Here is an 8,276-nt window from a genome sequence, read left to right on the forward strand (position 1 = left end):
TAAGCTGTAGTAAGCAGCTATATACTTTTTAACCCTAAGTAGAGCAGTTCAAGAGCTCGAGACTGTTGTTGTTTACATTTATACTGAAAACACCTTCCATTGGAAAGGGATCGCCAAATTATTTTAAAACACTTATATTAGTCGTGAAATATATTAAAGAAACTTTAATAAGATTTTTCAGTTTAAATTACTTTATTTTAAGAAAATTGTCAACAAAAGGAAGGACAATTTGGGAACATTTTATAATTTATTGTATAACGTGATTCATTTAAAACTGATTTCACCTTAAAAATTGAGCGCAAAATTAATTGAAAACAGCTCAGCTTTACAGAAAATTTTTAAAAGGAACTTGCTTAGTTCAAATCACTCCAATGAATTTCGTAAACATAAGTGTAGACAATTTGCATATTTTCTTATGGATTTTTGTATGAAATTTGTTCAATAATATTAAGTCAACCTCGATTTTCATGAATCTTTGATTTAAGATATATTTTTATTAAATTTGGATAAAAAAGAAAAAGAACCAGTTTCGACAAAACTCTAATTTCAGTGTATATATATCGCTCGTATGGATAATTTGAGATTTTATTTTATAATAATTTAAATGCAGAATTCTTTAAAAACTAATGCAATATTTAAAAGGTTATTAAGTTGTTAACAAATATTTATAGAAAGTTTTTTTATAAAAACTTTTTTAGTCCAAATCATTCTTTCAGAGAACGTTTCTCGCAAACAAAGGAGTGTATAAATTTCGAATTTTTTTTTAATGAAAATTTGTATAGCGGATTTAATTTAAAATTCATCTCGTATTGAAAAGTAAGCAACAAATTGTATGAAGACATCCATATTGGTCAAAAATTACTGATAGATAGTTTTTAATAAGACATTTTGCTTAGTTCAAATTAATCTAATTTCAGAATATGTATATCGCCAACATAAAGGATGGACATTTTATGATATTTTTATAATATTTTTGCCAAACAAAATTTAAATAAAACTGATTTCATTCCTAAATGTGAGCAAATTGTTGGAATGCACACATATTGCTCATAAAGTCGTTAATTATTTTTTTCAATTAAAACTTTGTTTTGTCCAAATTATTGAAATTTCCTATTATGTATATTGTAAACATAAAGGTGGGTATAATGGTCAAATAAATTTTGCTATGCGGAATAATTTGAATTCATTTAAATAATTAATAGTAATAAGCTTCAATTTGTTTTAAAATATCAATATATTTTAAGATCTATAGAAAATTAAAATAAAAGTAACTCGTTTTGTCCAATTTATTTAAATTCCTGAAGTTATGTATGCCGCTTTCATAATAATTGAAATTTTGTGAACTTTTTAAAATATTTTTAATGATTAATTTTTTTGAAACTGTCACGTAGCTAATAAAATAGGCGTTTTAATTTGTTTGAAGACGTCTATATTTGTTAACAACTATTTATTAGATTACTGTCCAAATAACTCTTATCTCAGAGTAAGCCCATCGCAAACAGAAGGGTGAATACATGATACATTGTGAATTTTTACAAATTTTTGACACTCACACTGGTCAAGAAAATTCTTAATCAGAACTTTTTTCATCCAAATTATTTTAATTTCAGAGTGTGTATATTGCCAACGTAATGGTAACACATTGTGAATTTTTTGAAGCAGAATTTACCTAAGATTGATTTCATATTACTTGAGATTGATTTCAAATGTGAGAGTTAATTTGTTCGAAAACACACATTATTCTCTTATTTCTGCTTAATTTCTTGAGACTTAAATTAGTCAAAATCACTCGAATTTTAATGTATGGACTACATGAACGTAAGGGAGAATAATTTTCAATTTATTTATAATTTTTGGTAACTTAGAAATTATTCAAAACTGGTTTTACATTGTAAAGAAGGCGGCACTGTGATTCCGCATAATTAATCGAATTGTATTTAAATTGAATCAATCAGTTAATTTTTATTTAAAGCGAACCATATTCTTGGCAATAGATGGCGCCACTTGAAAACAAGAACAATCGCTCCCCACTGCCTAAACAGGCATATGAGAGAGAGGGAGAGCAAACCATAAAATATATTCTTCTTTTCTTATCGATCAATGTAATGGCGAACTTTTTGTTTCAATACTAATGTAGGTTCATTAATTTACTGTTTCGCCTAATCTAAAACAAAAATCTATTTATAACTCTTTATTTTTAATTTCTTACCACGAATATGTTTCAGTTACATGGTTTTATTAATTCTCACTGTCTTGCTGGCGATTCGCGATTGCCAGAGTATTTTCAAACCTAATACTGATTATGCGGGTTGGCTTTATTTTGGAAATGTTATCTTTCGATAATTCTCGAACCCTGGGTCTCTTCTCCATGCTCCTAGTGTCCGTTGGGAACAAATTCATTTACTTTCAATTTCAAATTTGTGGTGACTGGTTGTGCCCTTTGGGGCCTCACAGTCCCAACCGTTGAATATCATTCACGCTAACAAAACTCTCGATGTAAGATAATATTTTATCTTGATCCCTTTAAGGGATTTCTTTTCTTGATTATGCTTATATTTTTGAATTATGGCCATTTTCAATATTTAATAAATCAACTTTGCATAAACTATTTTATTTATTTCCTTGAGACAATTATTTTATTACATCCGAATTAGGATGCGTATGCAACGGCCAAAAGTCAATGATGATACTTGAACTACCTCTAAAATATTATTAATGGCGATCAACGTAACCACAGGCACATTGCTTGAAGACAGCCATATTGGTCAAGAAAAACTTAAAGAGAAAACTTAAAGAATTTTTTAATAAGAACTATTTCAATCCAAACTACACAAATTTTGGAGTATCGCCAACATAGTGGGATTTTTTTAAACAAATTTTATGAAACTGTATCATTTTCTAACGTTAGCATCAAATTTTATGAAGACTCGTATATTTGTCGAGAAATATTGATAGAAAACTTTTAATGAGAACTTGTTTATTTCAAATTACTTTATTTTCGGAGTATATGTATATCGCCAGCACAGGAGTGGGCATTTTGCGATCTTGTTCGGCAGTGGACATTTTACGATCTTTTTTGCAAAGTGGGAGTCATTTTAAAATTCGTTTTTCAAATTTAGAATTCTTTTCCGTTATCCGTTTTACAAATTAATTTCATTTTATAATCCTAGCGTTAAATTGTTCAAAAGACTCATTTTGGTTATTAAATCTTAGAAGAAAATTTTTAATAAGGCTTTGTTAAGTCGAAATCAATGGAATATCACTGTTTGCTTCGATTATATATCCCAGAATGTTTAATATGTATGATAAATATTCATAAAAATTTAAGTATTCATATTTTAGATTCATTTTTATGTAAATGCAACCAAAAATCATTCTTTTGTATTTATATATATATATATATATATATATATATATATATATATATATATATATATATATATATATATATATATATATATATATATATATATATATATATATATATATATACTAACATATCTATATATTCTAACAGTTTCCTTTAATATTTTCAGTTACTTTCCTGAATGTTTTGAGACGTTTTTTCTTCTTCATATATTAAAGAAGTTATCTGCAATGTTTCTAGTAGTGTTTCTCTAAAATTAGAACAGTTTGCCTTGTTATTTTTAATAGTATCCCTTCAAGTTTTACTTCATTTTTTGCATGCCTCGATAGCTGGAATCCTAAGCGAATCCTTAATTCCATATTAGTTTCTTTTGTTCTATAATGCGATTCTCGTTCACAGATGTTGCAAAGGATGTAATACGAATATCACCCATTCCTATAGCAAAACATTTAAAATCAATTTTCTACTGCATAACTGGTAATAATTATCCACACTGAAAAAAAGTGTCATCAAAATTTCTAGAATATGGTGAAATTTATGGTGTTTTTGGCACCATGGAAACACCCAAAAGCTCGATAAATTTTACCGACGTGCTTCGGTAATGATTTTGACAAAATTAAAAAATTGACAAAATAACCTTTATTGTGGTTAATAACAAATTAACCGCAATAGAACATGGTTTCATATTCTGTGACAAAATTTGGTTTAATGTGATAAAATTTCGTAATTTTATCATGACATCTTAGAGCATGGCATAAAAACCATTTATTTGTTTTTCAGTTTTGCATTCTTTACTAAATGTGCAGTAACAAGATCTATAGTTTTGAAGACAAGAATTTCCTGTAAACCGTTGTTATACGAACGGAAGAGTACCAAATAAATGGTTTAAACACCGTATATTTTGATTTTATTTACCAAAATCATGGTTTCTTTACTTGAAATATCATTACGGTACAGTACCGTAATTTTACCAGAATTTTTTTCGGAGTGCAGTGTATTCGATACAGTGAAAAGATATAAAGGATATTCAGAATGTATTTCTTTTAATTATAGCTCTGTGAATATTTTTCTTTAGCTTCAGTTTGAGACTATTCATATGCGAAACCTGACTTCATTACCCTTTCATTAAATAACGATTAAATACATAAAAATGTTAATCTCAAAATAATAATTTTTTTACATTTAAGTCTGAAATTCTCATCTTGCAAAAATGAAAATACTGAATTTTTTTTTTACCCGAAGCGGTCAATTGGTAAGTTCATAATTTCAAATGATTAAATTCGTAATACTTATGAGAAATATTATACAATTTTATTTTATAAATTTCAACTTTCTTATTCTACTAGATAATTTTGAATGTCATTATACAGATTTGGCAGTATAAATTAATGTTTCATGTTAATAGCAGATGCTTTTAAATATAAAATGTTTGAATGTTTTCAAAATATCTGCAATTGTGTTGGCCAATAAAAAATGTGTTCGCATTTCATATTGGGTATGACTTCAATTGTTTTCACTTAAAAAATATAAGTAATTCGATTCGCCAATCAACACTTTTTCTGTTGATCAGTTTTGTACCTTTTAAATGCACGCGCTATCAATACGTCAATGGTACACAATAACTTTTGACGAGAAAAAAAAAGTCGCAGAATGTAGGTTTCATTCTGAAATTAGATTGTTCCCTTCGCATTTTTACGTCACGTCTTGGAAACGTCTCCTTCCATAGTCCTCTCTATAAGGTAGCTAGCTTGGGATCTAAAAATAAAACCACCTCGTTGCTTTCACACTACAACTACAGAATTACGTTCTTTAGATTTATGCACACTTTTATTTTAAAGATCAGTCTTTAATTTACACTTTTACGCTAAGTCACAAAGTAATAATACGTCTTTATTTTATTTCATTTTAATTTACCCACGAAAAACACACTGCAAATAAAAATACAGTTGCAGTGATGTACAGTCCTCCAAAGAAAAAAAACAAAAAAACATGGAAAATTCTGAATAACTTTTGATTCTAGTGATCGAATCTTCCCGTTTTAGGAGTCAATCTTAATAATTCAAGGGAGTGACCTCAAATATGTTAATTAATTAGGGCAGAAGATATTATGAAATAAGGCACAAAAACGTACTTTATTTGAATAAACATCACTTTTTTTCAAATTTGGATTTCTGATCCCCAAGATGTGGGGGGTACCCGCAATTTGGAAAATATGGTTTCCATAGTTTAGTCAGGAGAATGATTCAAATTTTGGACCCCTTAATGTTACTTATAACCTTTGCGTATTTCGCCTTATCTCGAGAAATTTTTAAACGAATTGAATTTTTTTACACGCAAATTAGAAAATTCGTTTATCCAAAGATAATTCCCTTCAAAAAATGCATTTTAGTAAATATTTATTATTTTTTATTATATTAATACTTAAGTAATAGTAAAGAAAATATTGAATTTTAAGGTATATAGTTTTTATGTCATTTTAAAATATTTAATTTTGCATGGCAAAATACAAAATTTGAGCGTAATCGGTTGAATAGTTCCTGAGACAGCGAATTGTAACTATACTACTTCCTTAAAATTCGATTTCTCAGGAACTATTAAACCAATTTCGCTCAAATTTTGTATTTTGCCATACAGAATCATATACTTTAAAATAACGCAAAAAATTATATACCATGCAAATTCAAAATTTTTTCGACTGTTATTTAATAAAATAATAAAAAATAATAAATATTTACTAAAATTTATTTCTTACATGAAATTATATCTAGGTTTCAGGTTTTATAAAATCGAGTTCATGATTAGTTTTAGAAATTATAGTATTTATGTGATGTGAAAAATCGAGATAAGTAACCCCAAGATTTTACTAATATCCACAGGCTTAATAATAATGTTAATATGATATACGAATATTAAAGATTGAGATTTATGTGCAGAAATAACATAAACGGTTAATATTATACCAATTTTATAAGCTATCTAGATGTCTTATGCACTTACGTGACGAATTTCATTATCTTTTCAAAGACTTTTAACAAATACCCTTTTTTCTTTGAAAATATGTTTCAAAATAAAGTTAACATGAATCAATATTAATCTCTACTATCACAGTTGGTATTAAGTAAATTAATTTAAACACTTTTGCAAAGCTATTGATATTCATGCGTTTTAAGAACTAATGTGTTAAATTTGCTAAAACAATAAGTATGTTTTACTAAATTTTTTCTTCAGTAATATACACGGAGAAAAATATTCTGGTAAAATTACATGACTGTATGTTAATGATATTTCCGGTAAAAAAAAAACAACAAAAACCCATAATTCTGTTTAAAAAACCAAACTATACAGCATTTAAACCATTCATTTGGTAATTTTTCTATTCATATGTTAACAGTTTACTGAAAACTCTGTTTTTCAAAACTATAGTTCATACAATCACACATTTGGAAAGTAAATACAAAATTGAAAATTAAATTTAATCGAATAAATAATTTTCATTCTATGCTCTAAGGTATCATGATAAATTTACAAAATTTTATTACATATTATAAAACCTTATTCAATTGTTAGTTTTACAAAATTTCTACCAAAGCGATTCTGTAAAAAATATCGATTTTTTTTAATGTTTCCATCGAGCCAAAAAACACGGTATATTCTGGTAGTTTTAACCATACAGAGTAGTTTAAAGTAAATACTGATAATGAAATAAAATAAAATAAACAATGATTAAAATAAATTTAATCATTGTGATTAATAATTTTTTAATGAGGAGAATGTTTTTTGTTGCATTTTATAGCAGTGCATAAAAAATTTGTGATTCGTGTAATTCATTACTTTAAAGTGGTAGATACAAATACAATTCATATGCACCCTCAAGTCACACTATTTTCCTTATTACTATCTATACCAAGAGATATTATACTGTCGTTATAAATTTTTGGCACATTTTTGTCTTTTCTAATGTACAGTATCTTTCGAAAAAAAGTCTATTGTGACCATTCGACCATTTTTTTAAAGAGTTTAAATTATAATTTTTTAAGGAAAATATTTTAAATTATGGCCTTGAAAATTAAATGTGACCTTAGAAATCAGGAATATTTCCGGAAGTTAAATCTGGGAAAATCATAAATCTGAATTGAAATAATAACATAACATAACAACGAAAATGGTATGTCTATATTCTCTTTTAATTTTTCCCAGACATATCTCGTTAAGAGACTTAAAACCGTCTAGACGCCGTCAAGGATGAAAAACAAAATTTCTGATTTAAAAGCCAAAATTTGCGTAAAGTATTTGGAAGCCATTTTTCACATATATGAATACATATTTTTTCCATATAAATATCAGTTTTAATACACGTAAGATGATTTAAAAAGTGAAACTATTTATATACGGGTAAACCAATGAGTTAGAAGATTTCAGGCTGCACTGGAGTGAAGTACGATACTCAAAATAAAAGCGAAAGCGAACACCATAACTTTTGATCAACCAATCCGATTGTCACATTTAGGACTCCAACTAATGGTCCGAGGGTCTAACATTAAATATGCTAATTAATAAGTAATGACAATGTTTTAAGTTTCGAAATCATAGACTAAAACGTGCTTTCTCAAAATAAACATACTTCTGTTCAACAAATTTGGATTTATAACCTTAAAATTTTCGGGTTAGCCGCAATCTGGGGAATATGTTCCCAATAGTTTAAGCCAGGGGTCGGCAACCTGTTTGTCCTTAAGGGCGCAATACTAAATTTGAAAATCACCGAGGGCGCATATTTTACAGATAATCATGCACAATCCTAAACTCAACTGACTACTTGCTGTATATCGCCGTTTGACAAGAGTTAAGTAAATCGCTCTGGCTATCATACATTTACATTAGTCCAGCGAGGGCGCATTAAAAATCGATCGGG

This window comes from Parasteatoda tepidariorum, chromosome 2 (genome assembly GCF_982258835.1).
Source record: "Parasteatoda tepidariorum strain Cologne lab strain chromosome 2, Ptep-v5.0, whole genome shotgun sequence".
Classification (NCBI taxonomy): domain Eukaryota; kingdom Metazoa; phylum Arthropoda; class Arachnida; order Araneae; family Theridiidae; genus Parasteatoda; species Parasteatoda tepidariorum.